Raw genomic sequence first — 24,103 nt, forward strand, 5'->3', positions numbered from 1 at the left:
GGCCTTCGTTGGAAACGGGATTTCTTCATAGAATGCTAGACAGAAGAATTCTCAGTAACTTCTTTGCGTTGTTTGTATTCAACTCACAGAGCTGAACGTTCCTTTAGACAGAGCAGTTTTGAAACACTCTTTTTGTGGAATTTGCAAGTGGAGATTTCAAGGGATTTGAGGGCAATCTTAGAAAGGGCAATATCCTCGTTTAAAAACTAGACAGAATCATTCTCAGAAACTACTTTGTACTGGAGGTGTTCAACTCAGAGAGTTTAACCTTTCTTTTCATAGAGCAGTTTGGAAACACTCTGTTTCTTAAGTCTGCAAGTGGATATTTAGACCTCTTTCTGGCCTTCGTTGGAAATGGGATTTCTTCATATACTGCAAGAAAGAAGAATTCTCAGTAACTTCTTTGTGTTGTGTGTGTTCAACTCACAGAGTTAAACCTTCCTTTAGAAAGATCAGTTTTGAAACACTCTTTTTGTGGAAATTGCAAGTGGAGATTTCCTGCGATTTGAGGCCAATCTTAGAAATTGGAAGAACCCCGTTTCAAAACTACACAGAATCATTCTCAGAAACTACTTTGTAATGGGTGTGTTCAACTCACAGAGTTTAACCTTCCTTTTCATAGAGCAGTTTGAAAACACTCTGTTTATTAAGTCTGCAAGTGGATATTTAGACCTGGTTGAGGCCTTCGTTGGAAACGGGATTTCTTCATAGAATGCTAGACAGAAGAATTCTCAGTAACTACTTTGCGTTCTTTGTATTCAACTCACAGAGCTGAACGTTCCTTTAGACAGAGCAGTTTTGAAACACTCTTTTTGTGGTATTTGCAAGTGGAGATTTCAAGAGATTTGAGGCCAAACTTAGAAATGGCAATATCCTCGTTTAAAAACTAGACAGAATCATTCTCAGAAACTACTTTGTACTGCATGTGTTCAACTCACAGAGTTTAACCTTTCTTTTCATAGAGCAGTTTGGAAACACTCTGTTTCTTAAGTCTGCAAGTGGATATTTAGACCTCTTTGTGTCCTTCGTTGGAAACGGGATTTCTTCATATACTGCAAGAAAGAAGAATTCTCAGTAACTTCTTTGTGTGGTGTGTGTTCAACTCACAGAGTTAAACCTTCCTTTAGAAAGATCAGTTTTGAAACACTCTTTTTGTGGAAATTGCAAGTGGAGATTTCCTGCGAATTGAGACCAATCTTAGAAATTGAAAGAACCCCGTTTCAAAACTACACAGAATCATTCTCAGAAATTACTTTGTAATGGGTGTGTTCAACTCACAGAGTTTAACCTTTCTTTTCACAGAGCAGTTTGAAAATACTCTGTTTGTTAAGTCTGCAAGTGGATATTTAGACCTGGTTGAGGCCTTCGTTGGAAACGGGATTTCTTCATAAAATGCTAGACAGAAGAAATCTCAGTAACTCCTTTGCATTGTTTGTATTCAACTCACAGAGCTGAACGTTCCTTTAGACAGAGCAGTTTTGAAACACTCTTTTTGTGGAATTTGCAAGTGGAGATTTCAAGAGATTTGAGGCCAATCTTAGAAATGGCAATATCCTCGTTTAAAAACTAGACAGAATCATTCTGAGAAACTACTTTGTACTGGATGTGTTCAACTCACAGAGTTTAACCTTTCTTTTCATAGAGCAGTTTGGAAACACTCTGTTTGTTAAGTCTGCAAGTGGATATTTAGACCTCTTTGTGGCCTTCGTTGGAAACGGGATTTCTTCATATACTGCAAGAAAGAAGAATTCTCAGTAACTTCTTTGTGTGGTGTGTGTTCAACTCACAGAGTTAAACCTTCCTTTAGAAAGATCAGTTTTGAAACACTCTTTTTGTGGAAATTGCAAGTGGAGATTTCCTGCGATTTGAGGCCAATCTTAGAAGTTGAAATAACGCAGTTTCAAAACTACACAGAATCATTCTCAGAAACTACTTTGTAATGGGTGTGTTCAACTCACAGAGTTTAACCTTTCTTTTCACAGAGCAGTTTGAAAACACTCTGTTTGTTAAGTCTGCAAGTGGATATTTAGACCTGGTTGAGGCCTTCGTTGGAAATGGGATTTCTTCATAAAATGCTAGACAGAAGAATTCTCAGTAACTTCTTTGCATTGTTTGTATTCAACTCACAGAGCTGAACGTTCCTTTAGACAGAGCAGTTTTGAAACACTCTTTTTGTGGAATTTGCTAGTGGAGACTTCAAGAGATTTGAGGCCAAACTTAGAAATGGAAATATCCACGTTTAAAAACTAGAGAGAATCATTCTCAGAAACTACTTTGTACTGGATGTGTTCAACTCACAGAGTTTAACCTTTCTTTTCATAGAGCAGTTTGGAAACACTCTGTTTCTTAAGTCTGCAAGTGGATATTTAGACCTCTTTCTGGCCTTCGTTGGAAACGGGATTTCTTCATATACTGCAAGAAAGAAGAATTCTCAGTAACTTCTTTGTGTGGTGTGTGTTCAACTCACAGAGTTAAACCTTCCTATAGAAAGATCAGTTTTGAAACACTCTTTTTGTGGAAATTGCAAGTGGAGATTTCCTGAGATTTGAGGCCAATCTTAGAAATTGAAAGAACCCCGTTTCAAAACTACACAGAATCATTCTCAGAAACTACTTTGTAATGGGTGTGTTCAACTCACAGAGTTTAACCTTCCTTTTCATAGAGCAGTTTGAAAACACTCTGTTTGTTAAGTCTGCAAGTGGATATTTAGACCTGGTTGAGGCCTTCGTTGGAAACGGGATTTCTTCATAGAATGCTAGACAGAAGAATTCTCAGTAACTACTTTGCGTTCTTTGTATTCAACTCACAGAGCTGAACGTTCCTTTAGACAGAGCAGTTTTGAAACACTCTTTTTGTGGTATTTGCAAGTGGAGATTTCAAGAGATTTGAGGCCAATCTTAGAAATGGCAATATCCTCGTTTAAAAACTAGACAGAATCATTCTCAGAAACTACTTTGTACTGGATGTGTTCAACTCACAGAGTTTAACCTTTCTTTTCATAGAGCAGTTTGGAAACACTCTGTTTCTTAAGTCTGCAAGTGGATATTTAGACCTCTTTGTGGCCTTCGTTGGAAACGGGATTTCTTCATATACTGCAAGAAAGAAGAATTCTCAGTAACTTCTTTGTGTGGTGTGTGTTCAACTCACAGAGTTAAACCTTCCTTTAGAAAGATCAGTTTTGAAACACTCTTTTTGTGGAAATTGCAAGTGGAGATTTCCTGCGATTTGAGACCAATCTTAGAAATTGAAACAACCCCGTTTCAAAACTACACAGAATCATTCTCAGAAATTACTTTGTAATGGGTGTGTTCAACTCACAGAGTTTAACCTTTCTTTTCACAGAGCAGTTTGAAAATACTCTGTTTGTTAAGTCTGCAAGTGGATATTTAGACCTGGTTGAGGCCTTCGTTGGAAACGGGATTTCTTCATAAAATGCTAGACAGAAGAATTCTCAGTAACTCCTTTGCATTGTTTGTATTCAACTCACAGAGCTGAACGTTCCTTTAGACAGAGCAGTTTTGAAACACTCTTTTTGTGGAATTTGCAAGTGGAGATTTCAAGAGATTTGAGGGCAATCTTAGAAATGGCAATATCCTCGTTTAAAAACTAGACAGAATCATTCTCAGAAACTACTTTGTACTGGATGTGTTCAACTCACAGAGTTTAACCTTTCTTTTCATAGAGCAGTTTGGAAACACTCTGTTTGTTAAGTCTGCAAGTGGATATTTAGACCTCTTTGTGGCCTTCGTTGGAAACGGGATTTCTTCATATACTGCAAGAAAGAAGAATTCTCAGTAACTTCTTTGTGTGGTGTGTGTTCAACTCACAGAGTTAAACCTTCCTTTAGAAAGATCAGTTTTGAAACACTCTTTTTGTGGAAATTGCAAGTGGAGATTTCCTGCGATTTGAGGCCAATCTTAGAAATTGAAAGAACCCCGTTTCAAAACTACACAGAATCATTCTCAGAAACTACTTTGTAATGGGTGTGTTCAACTCACAGAGTTTAACCTTTCTTTTCACAGAGCAGTTTGAAAACACTCTGTTTGTTAAGTCTGCAAGTGGATATTTAGACCTGGTTGAGGCCTTCGTTGGAAATGGGATTTCTTCATAAAATGCTAGACAGAAGAATTCTCAGTAACTTCTTTGCATTGTTTGTATTCAACTCACAGAGCTGAATGTTCCTTTAGACAGAGCAGTTTTGAAACACTCTTTTTGTGGAATTTGCTAGTGGAGACTTCAAGAGATTTGAGGCCAAACTTAGAAATGGAAATATCCACGTTTAAAAACTAGAGAGAATCATTCTCAGAAACTACTTTGTACTGGATGTGTTCAACTCACAGAGTTTAACCTTTCTTTTCATAGAGCAGTTTGGAAACACTCTGTTTCTTAAGTCTGCAAGTGGATATTTAGACCTCTTTCTGGCCTTCGTTGGAAACGGGATTTCTTGATATACTGCAAGAAAGAAGAATTCTCAGTAACTTCTTTGTGTGGTGTGTGTTCAACTCACAGAGTTAAAACTTCCTATAGAAAGATCAGTTTTGAAACACTCTTTTTGTGGAAATTGCAAGTGGAGATTTCCTGCGATTTGAGGCCAATCTTAGAAATTGAAAGAACCCCGTTTCAAAACTACACAGAATCATTCTCAGAAACTACTTTGTAATGGGTGTGTTCAACTCACAGAGTTTAACCTTCCTTTTCATAGAGCAGTTTGAAAACACTCTGTTTGTTAAGTCTGCAAGTGGATATTTAGACCTGGTTGAGGCCTTCGTTGGAAACGGGATTTCTTCATAGAATGCTAGACAGAAGAATTCTCAGTAACTTCTTTGCGTTGTTTGTATTCAACTCACAGAGCTGAACGTTCCTTTAGACAGAGCAGTTTTGAAACACTCTTTTTGTGGAATTTGCAAGTGGAGATTTCAAGAGATTTGAGGCCAATCTTAGAAATGGCAATATCCTCGTTTAAAAACTAGACAGAATCATTCTCAGAAACTACTTTGTACTGGATGTGTTCAACTCACAGAGTTTAACCTTTCTTTTCATAGAGCAGTTTGGAAACACTCTGTTTCTTAAGTCTGCAAGTGGATATTTAGACCTCTTTGTGGCCTTCGTTGGAAACGGGATTTCTTCATATACTGCAAGAAAGAAGAATTCTCAGTAACTTCTTTGTGTGGTGTGTGTTCAACTCACAGAGTTAAACCTTCCTTTAGAAAGATCAGTTTTGAAACACTCTTTTTTTGGAATTTGCAAGTGGAGATTTCAAGAGATTTGAGGCCAATCTTAGCAATGGCAATATCCTCGTTTAAAAACTAGACAGAATCATTCTCAGAAACTACTTTGTACTGGATGTGTTCAACTCACAGAGTTTAACCTTTCTTTTCATAGAGCAGTTTGGAAACACTCTGTTTCTTAAGTCTGCAAGTGGATATTTAGACCTCTTTGTGGCCTTCGTTGGAAACGGGTTTTCTTCATATACTGCAAGAAAGAAGAATTCTCAGTAACTTCTTTGTGTGGTGTGTGTTCAACTCACAGAGTTAAACCTTCCTTTAGAAAGATCAGTTTTGAAACACTCTTTTTGTGGAAATTGCAAGTGGAGATTTCCTGCGATTTGAGGCCAATCTTAGAAATTGAAAGAACCCAGTTTCAAAACTACACAGAATCATTCTCAGAAACTACTTTGTAATGGGTGTGTTCAACTCACAGAGTTTAACCTTCCTTTTCATAGAGCAGTTTGAAAACACTCTGTTTGTTAAGTCTGCAAGTGGATATTTAGACCTGGTTGAGGCCTTCGTTGGAAACGGGATTTCTTCATAGAATGCTAGACAGAAGAATTCTCAGTAACTTCTTGGCGTTGTTTGTATTCAACTCACAGAGCTGAACGTTCCTTTAGACAGAGCAGTTTTGAAACACTCTTTTTGTGGAATTTGCAAGTGGAGATTTCAAGAGATTTGAGGCCAATCTTAGAAATGGCAATATCCTCGTTTAAAAACTAGACAGAATCATTCTCAGAAACTACTTTGTACTGGATGTGTTCAACTCACAGAGTTTAACCTTTCTTTTCATAGAGCAGTTTGGAAACACTCTGTTTCTTAAGTCTGCAAGTGGATATTTAGACCTCTTTGTGGCCTTCGTTGGAAACGGGATTTCTTCATATACTGCAAGAAAGAAGAATTCTCAGTAACTTCTTTGTGTGGTGTGTGTTCAACTCACAGAGATAAACATTCCTTTAGAAAGATCAGTTTTGAAACACTCTTTTTGTGGAAATTGCAAGTGGAGATTTCCTGCGATTTGAGGCCAATCTTAGAAATTGAAAGAACCCCGTTTCAAAACTACACAGAATCATTCTCAGAAACTACTTTGAAATGGGTGTGTTCAACTCACAGAGTTTAACCTTTCTTTTCATAGAGCAGTTTGAAAACCCTCTGTTTGTTAAGTCTGCAATTGGATATTTAGACCTGGTTGAGGCCTTCGTTGGAAATGGGATTTCTTCATAGAATGCCTGACAGCAGAATTCTCAGTAACTTCTTCGCGTTGTTTGTATTCAACTCACAGAGCTGAACGTTCCTTTAGACAGAGCAGTTTTGAAACACTCTTTTTGTGGAATTTGCAAGTGGAGATTTCAAGAGATTTGAGGCCAATCTTAGAAATGGCAATATCCTCGTTTAAAAACTACACAGAATCATTCTCAGAAACTACTTTGTACTGGATGTGTTCAACTCACAGAGTTTAACCTTTCTTTTCATAGAGCCGTTTGGAAACACTCTGTTTGTTAAGTCTGCAAGAGGATATTTAGACCTGTTTGTGGCCTTCGTTGGAAACGGGATTTCTTCATATACTGCAAGAAAGAAGAATTCTCAGTAACTTCTTTGTGTGGTGTGTGTTCAACTCACAGAGTTAAACCTTCCTTTAGAAAGATCAGTTTTGAAACACTCTTTTTCTGGAAATTGCAAGTGGAGATTTCCTGCGATTTGAGTCCAATCTTAGAAATTGAAATAACCCCGTTTCAAAACTACACAGAATCATTCTCAGAAACTACTTTGTAATGGGTGTGTTCAACTCACAGAGTTTAACCTTTCTTTTCACTGAGCAGTTTGAAAACACTCTGTTTGTTAAGTCTGCAAGTGGATATTTAGACCTGGTTGAGGCCTTCGTTGGAAACGGGATTTCTTCATAGAATGCTAGACAGAAGAATTCTCAGCAACTTCTTTGCGTTGTTTGTATTCAACTCACAGAGCTGAACGTTCCTTTAGACAGAGCAGTTTTGAAACACTCTTTTTGTGGAATTTGCAAGTGGAGATTTCAAGAGATTTGAGGCCAATCTTAGAAATGGCAATATCCTCGTTTAAAAACTAGACAGAATCATTCTCAGAAACTTCCTTGTACTGGATGTGTTCAACTCACAGAGTTTAACCTTTCTTTTCATAGAGCAGTTTGGAAACACTCTGTTTCTTAAGTCTGCAAGTGGATATTTAGACCTCTTTGTGGCCTTCGTTGGAAACGGGATTTCTTCATATACTGCAAGAAAGAAGAATTCTCAGTAACTTCTTTGTGTGGTGTGTGTTCAACTCACAGAGTTAAACCTTCCTTTAGAAAGATCAGTTTTGAAACACTCTTTTTGTGGAAATTGCAAGTGGAGATTTCCTGCGATTTGAGGCCAATCTTAGAAATTGAAAGAACCCCGTTTCAAAACTACACAGAATCATTCTCAGAAACTACTTTGTAATGGGTGTGTTCAACTCACAGAGTTTAACCTTTCTTTTCATAGAGCAGTTTGGAAACACTCTGTTTGTTAAGTCTGCAAGTGGATATTTAGACCTGGTTGAGGCCTTCGTTGGAAACGGGATTTCTTCATATACTGCAAGAAAGAAGAATTCTCAGTAACTTCTTTGTGTGGTGTGTGTTCAACTCACAGAGTTAAACCTTCCTTTAGAAAGATCAGTTTTGAAACACTCTTTTTGTGGAAATTGCAAGTGGAGATTTCCTGCGATTTGAGGCCAATCTTAGAAATTGAAAGAACCCCGTTTCAAAACTACACAGAATCATTCTCAGAAACTACTTTGTAATGGGTGTGTTCAACTCACAGAGTTTAACCTTTCTTTTCATAGAGCAGTTTGAAAACACTCTGTTTGTTAAGTCTGCAAGTGGATATTTAGACCTGGTTGAGGCCTTCGTTGGAAACGGGATTTCTTCATAGAATGCTAGACAGAAGAATTCTCAGTAACTTCTTGGCGTTGCATGTATTCAACTCACAGAGCTGAACGTTCCTTTAGACAGAGCAGTTTGAAACACTCTTTTTGTGGAATTTGCAAGTGGAGATTTCAAGAGATTTGAGGCCAATCTTAGAAATGGCAATATCCTCGTTTAAAAACTAGACAGAATCATTCTCAGAAACTACCTTGTACTGGATGTGTTCAACTCACAGAGTTTAACCTTTCTTTTCATAGAGCAGTTTGGAAACACTCTGTTTCTTAAGTCTGCAAGTGGATATTTAGACCTCTTTGTGGCCTTCGTTGGAAACGGGATTTCTTCATATACTGCAAGAAAGAAGAATTCTCAGTAACTTCTTTGTGTGGTGTGTGTTCAACTCACAGAGTTAAACCTTCCTTTAGAAAGATCAGTTTTGAAACACTCTTTTTGTGGAAATTGCAAGTGGAGATTTCCTGCGATTTGAGGCCAATCTTAGAAATTGAAAGAACCCCGTTTCAAAACTACACAGAATCATTCTCAGAAACTACTTTGTAATGGGTGTGTTCAACTCACAGAGTTTAACCTTTCTTTTCATAGAGCAGTTTGGAAACACTCTGTTTGTTAAGTCTGCAAGTGGATATTTAGACCTGGTTGAGGCCTTCGTTGGAAACGGGATTTCTTCATATACTGCAAGAAAGAAGAATTCTCAGTAACTTCTTTGTGTGGTGTGTGTTCAACTCACAGAGTTAAACCTTCCTTTAGAAAGATCAGTTTTGAAACACTCTTTTTGTGGAAATTGCAAGTGGAGATTTCCTGCGATTTGAGGCCAATCTTAGAAATTGAAATAACCCCGTTTCAAAACTACACAGAATCATTCTCAGAAACTACTTTGTAATGGGTGTGTTCAACTCACAGAGTTTAACCTTTCTTTTCATAGAGCAGTTTGAAAACACTCTGTTTGTTAAGTCTGCAAGTGGATATTTAGACCTGGTTGAGGCCTTCGTTGGAAACGGGATTTCTTCATAGAATGCTAGACAGAAGAATTCTCAGTAACTTCTTGGCGTTGCTTGTATTCAACTCACAGAGCTGAACGTTCCTTTAGACAGAGCAGTTTGAAACACTCTTTTTGTGGAATTTGCAAGTGGAGATTTCAAGAGATTTGAGGCCAATCTTAGAAATGGCAATATCCTCGTTTAAAAACTAGACAGAATCATTCTCAGAAACTACCTTGTACTGGATGTGTTCAACTCACAGAGTTTAACCTTTCTTTTCATAGAGCAGTTTGGAAACACTCTGTTTCTTAAGTCTGCAAGTGGATATTTAGACCTCTTTGTGGCCTTCGTTGGAAACGGGATTTCTTCATATACTGCAAGAAAGAAGAATTCTCAGTAACTTCTTTGTGTGGTGTGTGTTCAACTCACAGAGTTAAACCTTCCTTTAGAAAGATCAGTTTTGAAACACTCTTTTTGTGGAAATTGCAAGTGGAGATTTCCTGCGATTTGAGGCCAATCTTAGAAATTGAAAGAACCCCGTTTCAAAACTACACAGAATCATTCTCAGAAACTACTTTGTAATGGGTGTGTTCAACTCACAGAGTTTAACCTTTCTTTTCATAGAGCAGTTTGGAAACACTCTGTTTGTTAAGTCTGCAAGTGGATATTTAGACCTGGTTGAGGCCTTCGTTGGAAACGGGATTTCTTCATATACTGCAAGAAAGAAGAATTCTCAGTAACTTCTTTGTGTGGTGTGTGTTCAACTCACAGAGTTAAACCTTCCTTTAGAAAGATCAGTTTTGAAACACTCTTTTTGTGGAAATTGCAAGTGGAGATTTCCTGCGATTTGAGGCCAATCTTAGAAATTGAAATAACCCCGTTTCAAAACTACACAGAATCATTCTCAGAAACTACTTTGTAATGGGTGTGTTCAACTCACAGAGTTTAACCTTTCTTTTCATAGAGCAGTTTGAAAACACTCTGTTTGTTAAGTCTGCAAGTGGATATTTAGACCTGGTTGAGGCCTTCGTTGGAAACGGGATTTCTTCATAGAATGCTAGACAGAAGAATTCTCAGTAACTTCTTGGCGTTGCTTGTATTCAACTCACAGAGCTGAACGTTCCTTTAGACAGAGCAGTTTGAAACACTCTTTTTGTGGAATTTGCAAGTGGAGATTTCAAGAGATTTGAGGCCAATCTTAGAAATGGCAATATCCTCGTTTAAAAACTAGACAGAATCATTCTCAGAAACTACTTTGTACTGGATGTGTTCAACTCACAGAGTTTAACCTTTCTTTTCATAGAGCAGTTTGGAAACACTCTGTTTGTTAAGTCTGCAAGTGGATATTTAGACCTCTTTGTGGCCTTCGTTGGAAACGGGATTTCTTCATATACTGCAAGAAAGAAGAATTCTCAGTAACTTCTTTGTGTGGTGTGTGTTCAACTCACAGAGTTAAACCTTCCTTTAGAAAGATCAGTTTTGAAACACTCTTTTTGTGGAAATTGCAAGTGGAGATTTCCTGCGATTTGAGGCCAATCTTAGAAATTGAAATAACCCCGTTTCAAAACTACACAGAATCATTCTCAGAAACTACTTTGTAATGGGTGTGTTCAACTCACAGAGTTTAACCTTTCTTTGCATAGAGCAGTTTGAAAACACTCTGTTTGTTAAGTCTGCAATTGGATATTTAGACCTGGTTGAGGCCTTCTTTGGAAACGGGATTTCTTCATAGAATGCCTGACAGAAGAATTCTCAGTAACTTCTTCGCGTTGTTTGTATTCAACTCACAGAGCTGAACGTTCCTTTAGACAGAGCAGTTTTGAAACACTCTTTTTGTGGAATTTGCAAGTGGAGATTTCAAGAGATTTGAGGCCAATCTTAGAAATGGCAATATCCTCGTTTAAAAACTAGACAGAATCATTCTCAGAAACTACTTTGTACTGGATGTGTTCAACTCACAGAGTTTAACCTTTCTTTTCATAGAGCCGTTTGGAAACACTCTGTTTGTTAAGTCTGCAAGTGGATATTTAGACCTGTTTGTGGCCTTCGTTGGAAACGGGATTTCTTCATATACTGCAAGAAAGAAGAATTCTCAGTAACTTCTTTGTGTGGTGTGTGTTCAACTCACAGAGTTAAACCTTCCTTTAGAAAGATCAGTTTTGAAACACTCTTTTTGTGGAAATTGCAAGTGGAGATTTCCTGCGATTTGAGGCCAATCTTAGAAATTGAAATAACCCCGTTTCAAAACTACACAGAATCATTCTCAGAAACTACTTTGTAATGGGTGTGTTCAACTCACAGAGTTTAACCTTTCTTTTCACAGAGCAGTTTGAAAACACTCTGTTTGTTAAGTCTGCAAGTGGATATTTAGACCTGGTTGAGGCCTTCGTTGGAAACGGGATTTCTTCATAGAATGCTAGACAGAAGAATTCTCAGCAACTTCTTTGCGTTGTTTGTATTCAACTCACAGAGCTGAACGTTCCTTTAGACAGAGCAGTTTTGAAACACTCTTTTTGTGGAATTTGCAAGTGGAGATTTCAAGAGATTTGAGGCCAATCTTAGAAATGGCAATATCCTCGTTTAAAAACTAGACAGAATCATTCTCAGAAACTACCTTGTACTGGATGTGTTCAACTCACAGAGTTTAACCTTTCTTTTCATAGAGCAGTTTGGAAACACTCTGTTTCTTAAGTCTGCAAGTGGATATTTAGACCTCTTTGTGGCCTTCGTTGGAAACGGGATTTCTTCATATACTGCAAGAAAGAAGAATTCTCAGTAACTTCTTTGTGTGGTGTGTGTTCAACTCACAGAGTTAAACCTTCCTTTAGAAAGATCAGTTTTGAAACACTCTTTTTGTGGAAATTGCAAGTGGAGATTTCCTGCGATTTGAGGCCAATCTTAGAAATTGAAAGAACCCCGTTTCAAAACTACACAGAACCATTCTCAGAAACTACTTTGTAATGGGTGTGTTCAACTCACAGAGTTTAACCTTTCTTTTCATAGAGCAGTTTGGAAACACTCTGTTTGTTAAGTCTGCAAGTGGATATTTAGACCAGGTTGAGGCCTTCGTTGGAAACGGGATTTCTTCATATACTGCAAGAAAGAAGAATTCTCAGTAACTTCTTTGTGTGGTGTGTGTTCAACTCACAGAGTTAAACCTTCCTTTAGAAAGATCAGTTTTGAAACACTCTTTTTGTGGAAATTGCAAGTGGAGATTTCCTGCGATTTGAGGCCAATCTTAGAAATTGAAATAACCCCGTTTCAAAACTACACAGAATCATTCTCAGAAACTACTTTGTAATGGGTGTGTTCAACTCACAGAGTTTAACCTTTCTTTTCATAGAGCAGTTTGAAAACACTCTGTTTGTTAAGTCTGCAAGTGGATATTTAGACCTGGTTGAGGCCTTCGTTGGAAACGGGATTTCTTCATAGAATGCTAGACAGAAGAATTCTCAGTAACTTCTTGGCGTTGCTTGTATTCAACTCACAGAGCTGAACGTTCCTTTAGACAGAGCAGTTTGAAACACTCTTTTTGTGGAATTTGCAAGTGGAGATTTCAAGAGATTTGAGGCCAATCTTAGAAATGGCAATATCCTCGTTTAAAAACTAGACAGAATCATTCTCAGAAACTACCTTGTACTGGATGTGTTCAACTCACAGAGTTTAACCTTTCTTTTCATAGAGCAGTTTGGAAACACTCTGTTTGTTAAGTCTGCAAGTGGATATTTAGACCTCTTTGTGGCCTTCGTTGGAAACGGGATTTCTTCATATACTGCAAGAAAGAAGAATTCTCAGTAACTTCTTTGTGTGGTGTGTGTTCAACTCACAGAGTTAAACCTTCCTTTAGAAAGATCAGTTTTGAAACACTCTTTTTGTGGAAATTGCAAGTGGAGATTTCCTGCGATTTGAGGCCAATCTTAGAAATTGAAAGAACCCCGTTTCAAAACTACACAGAATCATTCTCAGAAACTACTTTGTAATGGGTGTGTTCAACTCACAGAGTTTAACCTTTCTTTTCATAGAGCAGTTTGGAAACACTCTGTTTGTTAAGTCTGCAAGTGGATATTTAGACCTGGTTGAGGCCTTCGTTGGAAACGGGATTTCTTCATATACTGCAAGAAAGAAGAATTCTCAGTAACTTCTTTGTGTGGTGTGTGTTCAACTCACAGAGTTAAACCTTCCTTTAGAAAGATCAGTTTTGAAACACTCTTTTTGTGGAAATTGCAAGTGGAGATTTCCTGCGATTTGAGGCCAATCTTAGAAATTGAAATAACCCCATTTCAAAACTACACAGAATCATTCTCAGAAACTACTTTGTAATGGGTGTGTTCAACTCACAGAGTTTAACCTTTCTTTTCATAGAGCAGTTTGAAAACACTCTGTTTGTTAAGTCTGCAAGTGGATATTTAGACCTGGTTGAGGCCTTCGTTGGAAACGGGATTTCTTCATAGAATGCTAGACAGAAGAATTCTCAGTAACTTCTTGGCGTTGCTTGTATTCAACTCACAGAGCTGAACGTTCCTTTAGACAGAGCAGTTTGAAACACTCTTTTTGTGGAATTTGCAAGTGGAGATTTCAAGAGATTTGAGGCCAATCTTAGAAATGGCAATATCCTCGTTTAAAAACTAGACAGAATCATTCTCAGAAACTACTTTGTACTGGATGTGTTCAACTCACAGAGTTTAACCTTTCTTTTCATAGAGCAGTTTGGAAACACTCTGTTTGTTAAGTCTGCAAGTGGATATTTAGACCTCTTTGTGGCCTTCGTTGGAAACGGGATTTCTTCATATACTGCAAGAAAGAAGAATTCTCAGTAACTTCTTTGTGTGGTGTGTGTTCAACTCACAGAGTTAAACCTTCCTTTAGAAAGATCAGTTTTGAAACACTCTTTTTGTGGAAATTGCAAGTGGAGATTTCCTGCGATTTGAGGCCAATCTTAGAAATTGAAATAACCCCGTTTCAAAACTACACAGAATCATTCTCAGAAACTACTTTGTAATGGGTGTGTTCAACTCACAGAGTTTAACCTTTCTTTGCATAGAGCAGTTTGAAAACACTCTGTTTGTTAAGTCTGCAATTGGATATTTAGACCTGGTTGAGGCCTTCTTTGGAAACGGGATTTCTTCATAGAATGCCTGACAGAAGAATTCTCAGTAACTTCTTCGCGTTGTTTGTATTCAACTCACAGAGCTGAACGTTCCTTTAGACAGAGCAGTTTTGAAACACTCTTTTTGTGGAATTTGCAAGTGGAGATTTCAAGAGATTTGAGGCCAATCTTAGAAATGGCAATATCCTCGTTTAAAAACTAGACAGAATCATTCTCAGAAACTACTTTGTACTGGATGTGTTCAACTCACAGAGTTTAACCTTTCTTTTCATAGAGCCGTTTGGAAACACTCTGTTTGTTAAGTCTGCAAGTGGATATTTAGACCTGTTTGTGGCCTTCGTTGGAAACGGGATTTCTTCATATACTGCAAGAAAGAAGAATTCTCAGTAACTTCTTTGTGTGGTGTGTGTTCAACTCACAGAGTTAAACCTTCCTTTAGAAAGATCAGTTTTGAAACACTGTTTTTGTGGAAATTGCAAGTGGAGATTTCCTGCGATTTGAGGCCAATCTTAGAAATTGAAATAACCCCGTTTCAAAACTACACAGAATCATTCTCAGAAACTACTTTGTAATGGGTGTGTTCAACTCACAGAGTTTAACCTTTCTTTTCACAGAGCAGTTTGAAAACACTCTGTTTGTTAAGTCTGCAAGTGGATATTTAGACCTGGTTGAGGCCTTCGTTGGAAACGGGATTTCTTCATAGAATGCTAGACAGAAGAATTCTCAGCAACTTCTTTGCGTTGTTTGTATTCAACTCACAGAGCTGAACGTTCCTTTAGACAGAGCAGTTTTGAAACACTCTTTTTGTGGAATTTGCAAGTGGAGATTTCAAGAGATTTGAGGCCAATCTTAGAAATGGCAATATCCTCGTTTAAAAACTAGACAGAATCATTCTCAGAAACTACCTTGTACTGGATGTGTTCAACTCACAGAGTTTAACCTTTCTTTTCATAGAGCAGTTTGGAAACACTCTGTTTCTTAAGTCTGCAAGTGGATATTTAGACCTCTTTGTGGCCTTCGTTGGAAACGGGATTTCTTCATATACTGCAAGAAAGAAGAATTCTCAGTAACTTCTTTGTGTGGTGTGTGTTCAACTCACAGAGTTAAACCTTCCTTTAGAAAGATCAGTTTTGAAACACTCTTTTTGTGGAAATTGCAAGTGGAGATTTCCTGCGATTTGAGGCCAATCTTAGAAATTGAAAGAACCCCGTTTCAAAACTACACAGAACCATTCTCAGAAACTACTTTGTAATGGGTGTGTTCAACTCACAGAGTTTAACCTTTCTTTTCATAGAGCAGTTTGGAAACACTCTGTTTGTTAAGTCTGCAAGTGGATATTTAGACCAGGTTGAGGCCTTCGTTGGAAACGGGATTTCTTCATATACTGCAAGAAAGAAGAATTCTCAGTAACTTCTTTGTGTGGTGTGTGTTCAACTCACAGAGTTAAACCTTCCTTTAGAAAGATCAGTTTTGAAACACTCTTTTTGTGGAAATTGCAAGTGGAGATTTCCTGCGATTTGAGGCCAATCTTAGAAATTGAAATAACCCCGTTTCAAAACTACACAGAATCATTCTCAGAAACTACTTTGTAATGGGTGTGTTCAACTCACAGAGTTTAACCTTTCTTTTCATAGAGCAGTTTGAAAACACTCTGTTTGTTAAGTCTGCAAGTGGATATTTAGACCTGGTTGAGGCCTTCGTTGGAAACGGGATTTCTTCATAGAATGCTAGACAGAAGAATTCTCAGTAACTTCTTGGCGTTGTTTGTATTCAACTCACAGAGCTGAACGTTCCTTTAGACAGAGCAGTTTTGAAACACTCTTTTTGTGGAATTTGCAAGTGGAGATTTCAAGAGATTTGAGGCCAATCTTAGAAATGGCAATATCCTCGTTTAAAAACTAGACAGAATCATTCTCAGAAACTACTTTGTACTGGATGTGTTCAACTCACAGAGTTTAACCTTTCTTTTCATAGAGCAGTTTGGAAACACTCTGTTTGTTAAGTCTGCAAGTGGATATTTAGACCTCTTTGTGGCCTTCGTTGGAAACGGGATTTCTTCATATACTGCAAGAAAGAAGAATTCTCAGTAACTCTTTGTGTGGTGTGTGTTCAACTCACAGAGTTAAACCTTCCTTTAGAAAGATCAGTTTTGAAACACTCTTTTTGTGGAAATTGCAAGTGGAGATTTCCTGCGATTTGAGGCCAATCTTAGAAATTGAAAGAACCCCGTTTCAAAGCTACACAGAATCATTCTCAGAAACTACTTTGTAATGGGTGTGTTCAACTCACAGAGTTTAACCATCCTTTTCACAGAGCAGTTTGAAAACACTCTGTTTGATAAGTCTGCAAGTGGATATTTAGACCTGGTCGAGGCCTTCTTTGGGAACGGGATTTCTTCATAAAATGCTAGACAGAAGAATTCGCAGTAACTTCTTTGCATTGTTTGTATTCAACTCACAGAGCTGAACGTTCCTTTAGACAGAGCAGTTTTGAAACACTCTTTTTGTGGAATTTGCAAGTGGAGATTTCAAGAGATTTGAGGCCAATCTTAGAAATGGCAATATCCTCGTTTAAAAACTAGACAGAATCATTCTCAGAAACTACTTTGTACTGGATGTGTTCAACTCACAGAGTTTAACCTTTCTTTTCATAGAGCAGTTTGGAAACACTCTGTTTGTTAAGTCTGCAAGTGGATATTTAGACCTCTTTGTGGCCTTCGTTGGAAACGGGATTTCTTCATATACTGCAAGAAAGAAGAATTCTCAGTAACTTCCTTGTGTGGTGTGTGTTCAACTCACAGAGTTAAACCCTCCTTTAGAAAGATCAGTTTTGAAACACTCTTTTTGTGGAAATTGCAAGTGGAGATTTCCTGCGATTTGAGGCCAATCTTAGAAATTGAAATAACCCCGTTTCAAAACTACACAGAATCATTCTCAGAAACTACTTTGTAATGGGTGTGTTCAACTCACAGAGTTTAACCTTTCTTTTCATAGAGCAGTTTGAAAACACTCTGTTTGTTAAGTCTGCAAGTGGATATTTAGACCTGGTTGAGGCCTTCGTTGGAAACGGGATTTCTTCATAGAATGCTAGACAGAAGAATTCTCAGTAACTTCTTTGCGTTGTTTGTATTCAACTCACAGAGCTGAACGTTCCTTTAGACAGAGCAGTTTTGAAACACTCTTTTTGTGGAATTTGCAAGTGGAGATTTCAATAGATTTGAGGGCAATCTTAGAAATGGCAATATCCTCGTTTAAAAACTAGACAGAATCATTCTCAGAAACTACTTTGTACTGGAGGTGTTCAACTCAGAGAGTTTAACCTTTCTTTTCATAGAGCAGTTTGGAAACACTCTGTTTCTTAAGTCTGCAAGTGGATATTTAGACCTCTTTCTGGCCTTCGTTGGAAATGGGATTTCTTCATATACTGCAAGAAAGAAGAATTCTCAGTAACTTCTTTGTGTTGTGTGTGTTCAACTCACAGAGTTAAACCTTCCTTTAGAAAGATCAGTTTTGAAACACTCTTTTTGTGGAAATTGCAAGTGGAGATTTCCTGCGATTTGAGGCCAATCTTAGAAATTGGAAGAACCCCGTTTCAAAACTACACAGAATCATTCTCAGAAACTACTTTGTAATGGGTGTGTTCAACTCACAGAGTTTAACCTTCCTTTTCATAGAGCAGTTTGAAAACACTCTGTTTATTAAGTCTGCAAGTGGATATTTAGACCTGGTTGAGGCCTTCGTTGGAAACGGGATTTCTTCATAGAATGCTAGACAGAAGAATTCTCAGTAACTACTTTGCGTTCTTTGTATTCAACTCACAGAGCTGAACGTTCCTTTAGACAGAGCAGTTTTGAAACACTCTTTTTGTGGTATTTGCAAGTGGAGATTTCAAGAGATTTGAGGCCAATATTAGAAATGGCAATATCCTCGTTTAAAAACTAGACAGAATCATTCTCAGAAACTACTTTGTACTGGATGTGTTCAACTCACAGAGTTTAACCTTTCTTTTCATAGAGCAGTTTGGAAACACTCTGTTTCTTAAGTCTGCAAGTGGATATTTAGACCTCTTTGTGGCCTTCGTTGGAAACGGGATTTCTTCATATACTGCAAGAAAGAAGAATTCTCAGTAACTTCTTTGTGTGGTGTGTGTTCAACTCACAGAGTTAAACCTTCCTTTAGAAAGATCAGTTTTGAAACACTCTTTTTGTGGAAATTGCAAGTGGAGATTTCCTGCGATTTGAGACCAATCTTAGAAATTGAAAGAACCCCGTTTCAAAACTACACAGAATCATTCTCAGAAATTACTTTGTAATGGGTGTGTTCAACTCACAGAGTTTAACCTTTCTTTTCACAGAGCAGTTTGAAAATACTCTGTTTGTTAAGTCTGCAAGTGGATATTTAGACCTGGTTTAGGCCTTCGTTGGAAACGGGATTTCTTCATAAAATGCTAGACAGAAGAATTCTCAGTAACTCCTTTGCATTGTTTGTATTCAACTCACAGAGCTGAACGTTCCTTTAGACAGAGCAGTTTTGAAACACTCTTTTTGTGGAATTTGCAAGTGGAGATTTCAAGAGATTTGAGGGCAATCTTAGAAATGGCAATATCCTCGTTTAAAAACTAGACAGAATCATTCTCAGAAACTACTTTGTACTGGATGTGTTCAACTCACAGAGTTTAACCTTTCTTTTCATAGAGCAGTTTGGAAACACTCTGTTTGTTAAGTCTGCAAGTGGATATTTAGACCTCTTTGTGGCCTTCGTTGGAAACGGGATTTCTTCATATACTGCAAGAAAGAAGAATTCTCAGTAACTTCTTTGTGTGGTGTGTGTTCAACTCACAGAGTTAAACCTTCCTTTAGAAAGATCAGTTTTGAAACACTCTTTTTGTGGTAATTGCAAGTGGAGATTTCCTGCGATTTGAGGCCAATCTTAGAAATTGAAATAACCCCGTTTCAAAACTACACAGAATCATTCTCAGAAACTACTTTGTAATGGCTGTGTTCAACTCACAGAGTTTAACCTTTCTTTTCATAGAGCAGTTTGAAAACACTCTGTTTGTTAAGTCTGCAAGTGGATATTTAGACCTGGTTGAGGCCTTCGTTGGAAACGGGATTTCTTCATAGAATGCTAGACAGAAGAATTCTCAGTAACTTCTTTGCCTTGTTTGTATTCAACTCACAGAGCTGAACGTTCCTTTAGACAGAGCAGTTTTGAAACACTCTTTTTGTGGAATTTGCAAGTGGAGATTTCAAGAGATTTGAGGCCAATCTTAGAAATGGCAATATCCTCGTTTAAAAACTAGACAGAATCATTCTCAGAAACTACTTTGTACTGGATGTGTTCAACTCACAGAGTTTAACCTTTCTTTTCATAGAGCAGTTTGGAAACACTCTGTTTGTTAAGTCTGCAAGTGGATATTTAGACCTCTTTGTGGCCTTCGTTGGAAACGGGATTTCTTCATATACTGCAAGAAAGAAGAATTCTCAGTAACTCTTTGTGTGGTGTGTGTTCAACTAACAGAGTTAAACCTTCCTTTAGAAAGATCAGTTTTGAAACACTCTTTTTGTGGAAATTGCAAGTGGAGATTTCCTGCGATTTGAGGCCAATCTTAGAAATTGAAAGAACCCCGTTTCAAAGCTACACAGAATCATTCTCAGAAACTACTTTGTAATGGGTGTGTTCAACTCACAGAGTTTAACCATCCTTTTCACAGAGCAGTTTGAAAACACTATGTTTGATAAGTCTGCAAGTGGATATTTAGACCTGGTCGAGGCCTTCTTTGGGAACGGGATTTCTTCATAAAATGCTAGACAGAAGAATTCGCAGTAACTTCTTTGCATTGTTTGTATTCAACTCACAGAGCTGAACGTTCCTTTAGACAGAGCAGTTTTGAAACACTCTTTTTGTGGAATTTGCAAGTGGAGATTTCAAGAGATTTGAGGCCAATCTTAGAAATGGCAATATCCTCGTTTAAAAACTAGACAGAATCATTCTCAGAAACTACTTTGTACTGGATGTGTTCAACTCACAGAGTTTAACCTTTCTTTTCATAGAGCAGTTTGGAAACACTCTGTTTGTTAAGTCTGCAAGTGGATATTTAGACCTCTTTGTGGCCTTCGTTGGAAACGGGATTTCTTCATATACTGCAAGAAAGAAGAATTCTCAGTAACTTCCTTGTGTGGTGTGTGTTCAACTCACAGAGTTAAACCCTCCTTTAGAAAGATCAGTTTTGAAACACTCTTTTTGTGGAAATTGCAAGTGGAGATTTCCTGCGATTTGAGGCCAATCTTAGAAATTGAAATAACCCCGTTTCAAAACTACACAGAATCATTCTCAGAAACTACTTTGTAATGGGTGTGTTCAACTCACAGAGTTTAACCTTTCTTTTCATAGAGCAGTTTGAAAACACTCTGTTTGTTAAGTCTGCAAGTGGATATTTAGACCTGGTTGAGGCCTTCGTTGGAAACGGGATTTCTTCATAGAATGCTAGACAGAAGAATTCTCAGTAACTTCTTTGCGTTGTTTGTATTCAACTCACAGAGCTGAACGTTCCTTTAGACAGAGCAGTTTTGAAACACTCTTTTTGTGGAATTTGCAAGTGGAGATTTCAATAGATTTGAGGGCAATCTTAGAAATGGCAATATCCTCGTTTAAAAACTAGACAGAATCATTCTCAGAAACTACTTTGTACTGGAGGTGTTCAACTCAGAGAGTTTAACCTTTCTTTTCATAGAGCAGTTTGGAAACACTCTGTTTCTTAAGTCTGCAAGTGGATATTTAGACCTCTTTCTGGCCTTCGTTGGAAATGGGATTTCTTCATATACTGCAAGAAAGAAGAATTCTCAGTAACTTCTTTGTGTTGTGTGTGTTCAACTCACAGAGTTAAACCTTCCTTTAGAAAGATCAGTTTTGAAACACTCTTTTTGTGGAAATTGCAAGTGGAGATTTCCTGCGATTTGAGGCCAATCTTAGAAATTGGAAGAACCCCGTTTCAAAACTACACAGAATCATTCTCAGAAACTACTTTGTAATGGGTGTGTTCAACTCACAGAGTTTAACCTTCCTTTTCATAGAGCAGTTTGAAAACACTCTGTTTATTAAGTCTGCAAGTGGATATTTAGACCTGGTTGAGGCCTTCGTTGGAAACGGGATTTCTTCATAGAATGCTAGACAGAAGAATTCTCAGTAACTACTTTGCGTTCTTTGTATTCAACTCACAGAGCTGAACGTTCCTTTAGACAGAGCAGTTTTGAAACACTCTTTTTGTGGTATTTGCAAGTGGAGATTTCAAGAGATTTGAGGCCAATATTAGAAATGGCAATATCCTCGTTTAAAAACTAGACAGAATCATTCTCAGAAACTACTTTGTACTGGATGTGTTCAACTCACAGAGTTTAACCTTTCTTTTCATAGAGCAGTTTGGAAACACTCTGTTTCTTAAGTCTGCAAGTGGATATTTAGACCTCTTTGTGGCCTTCGTTGGAAACGGGATTTCTTCATATACTGCAAGAAAGAAGAATTCTCAGTAACTTCTTTGTGTGGTGTGTGTTCAACTCACAGAGTTAAACCTTCCTTTAGAAAGATCAGTTTTGAAACACTCTTTTTGTGGAAATTGCAAGTGGAGATTTCCTGCGATTTGAGACCAATCTTAGAAATTGAAAGAACCCCGTTTCAAAACTACACAGAATCATTCTCAGAAATTACTTTGTAATGGGTGTGTTCAACTCACAGAGTTTAACCTTTCTTTTCACAGAGCAGTTTGAAAATACTCTGTTTGTTAAGTCTGCAAGTGGATATTTAGACCTGGTTTAGGCCTTCGTTGGAAACGGGATTTCTTCATAAAATGCTAGACAGAAGAATTCTCAGTAACTCCTTTGCATTGTTTGTATTCAACTCACAGAGCTGAACGTTCCTTTAGACAGAGCAGTTTTGAAACACTCTTTTTGTGGAATTTGCAAGTGGAGATTTCAAGAGATTTGAGGCCAATCTTAGAAATGGCAATATCCTCGTTTAAAAACTAGACAGAATCATTCTCAGAAACTACTTTGTACTGGATGTGTTCAACTCACAGAGTTTAACCTTTCTTTTCATAGAGCAGTTTGGAAACACTCTGTTTGTTAAGTCTGCAAGTGGATATTTAGACCTCTTTGTGGCCTTCGTTGGAAACGGGATTTCTTCATATACTGCAAGAAAGAAGAATTCTCAGTAACTTCTTTGTGTGGTGTGTGTTCAACTCACAGAGTTAAACCTTCCTTTAGAAAGATCAGTTTTGAAACACTCTTTTTGTGGTAATTGCAAGTGGAGATTTCCTGCGATTTGAGGCCAATCTTAGAAATTGAAATAACCCCGTTTCAAAACTACACAGAATCATTCTCAGAAACTACTTTGTAATGGGTGTGTTCAACTCACAGAGTTTAACCTTTCTTTTCATAGAGCAGTTTGAAAACACTCTGTTTGTTAAGTCTGCAAGTGGATATTTAGACCTGGTTGAGGCCTTCGTTGGAAACGGGATTTCTTCATAGAATGCTAGACAGAAGAATTCTCAGTAACTTCTTTGCCTTGTTTGTATTCAACTCACAGAGCTGAACGTTCCTTTAGACAGAGCAGTTTTGAAACACTCTTTTTGTGGAATTTGCAAGTGGAGATTTCAAGAGATTTGAGGCCAATCTTAGAAATGGCAATATCCTCGTTTAAAAACTAGACAGAATCATTCTCAGAAACTACTTTGTACTGGATGTGTTCAACTCACAGAGTTTAACCTTTCTTTTCATAGAGCAGTTAGGAAACACTCTGTTTGTTAAGTCTGCAAGTGGATATTTAGACCTCTTTGTGGCCTTCGTTGGAAACGGGATTTCTTCATATACTGCAAGAAAGAAGAATTCTCAGTAACTTCTTTGTGTGGTGTGTGTTCAACTCACAGAGTTAAACCTTCCTTTAGAAAGATCAGTTTTGAAACACTCTTTTTGTGGAAATTGCAAGTGGAGATTTCCTGCGATTTGAGGCCAATCTTAGAAATTGAAATAACCCCGTTTCAAAACTACACAGAATCATTCTCAGAAACTACTTTGTAATGGGTGTGTTCAACTCACAGAGTTTAACCTTTCTTTTCATAGAGCAGTTTGAAAACATTCTGTTTGTTAAGTCTGCAAGTGGATATTTAGACCTGGTTGAGGCCTTCGTTGGAAACGGGATTTCTTCATAAAATGCTAGACAGAAGAATTCTCAGAAACGTCTTTGCATTGTTTGTATTCAACTCACAGAGCTGAACTTTCCTTTAGACAGAGCAGTTTTGAAACACTCTTTTTGTGGAATTTGCAAGTGGAGATTTCAAGAGATTTGAGGCCAATCTTAGAAATGGCAATATCCTCGTTTAAAAACTAGACAGAATCATTCTCAGAAACTACTTTGTACTGGATGTGTTCAACTCACAGAGTTTAACCTTTCTTTTCATAGAGCAGTTTGGAAACACTCTGTTTGTTAAGTCTGCAAGTGGATATTTAGACCTCATTGTGACCTTCGTTGGAAACGGGATTTCTTCATATACTGCAAGAAAGAAGAATTCTCAGTAACTTCTTTGTGTGGTGTGTGTTCAACTCACAGAGTTAAACCTTCCTTTAGAAAGATCAGTTTTGAAACACTCTTTTTGTGGAAATTGCAAGTGGAGATTTCCTGCGATTTGAGGCCAATCTTAGAAATTGAAATAACCCCGTTTCAAAACTACACAGAATCATTCTCAGAAACTACTTTGTAATGGGTGTGTTCAACTCACAGAGTTTAACCTTTCTTTTCATAGAGCAGTTTGAAAACACTCTGTTTGTTAA

Source organism: Pan paniscus, chromosome 10, assembly GCF_029289425.2.
Source record: "Pan paniscus chromosome 10, NHGRI_mPanPan1-v2.0_pri, whole genome shotgun sequence".
Taxonomy (NCBI): Eukaryota; Metazoa; Chordata; class Mammalia; order Primates; family Hominidae; genus Pan; species Pan paniscus.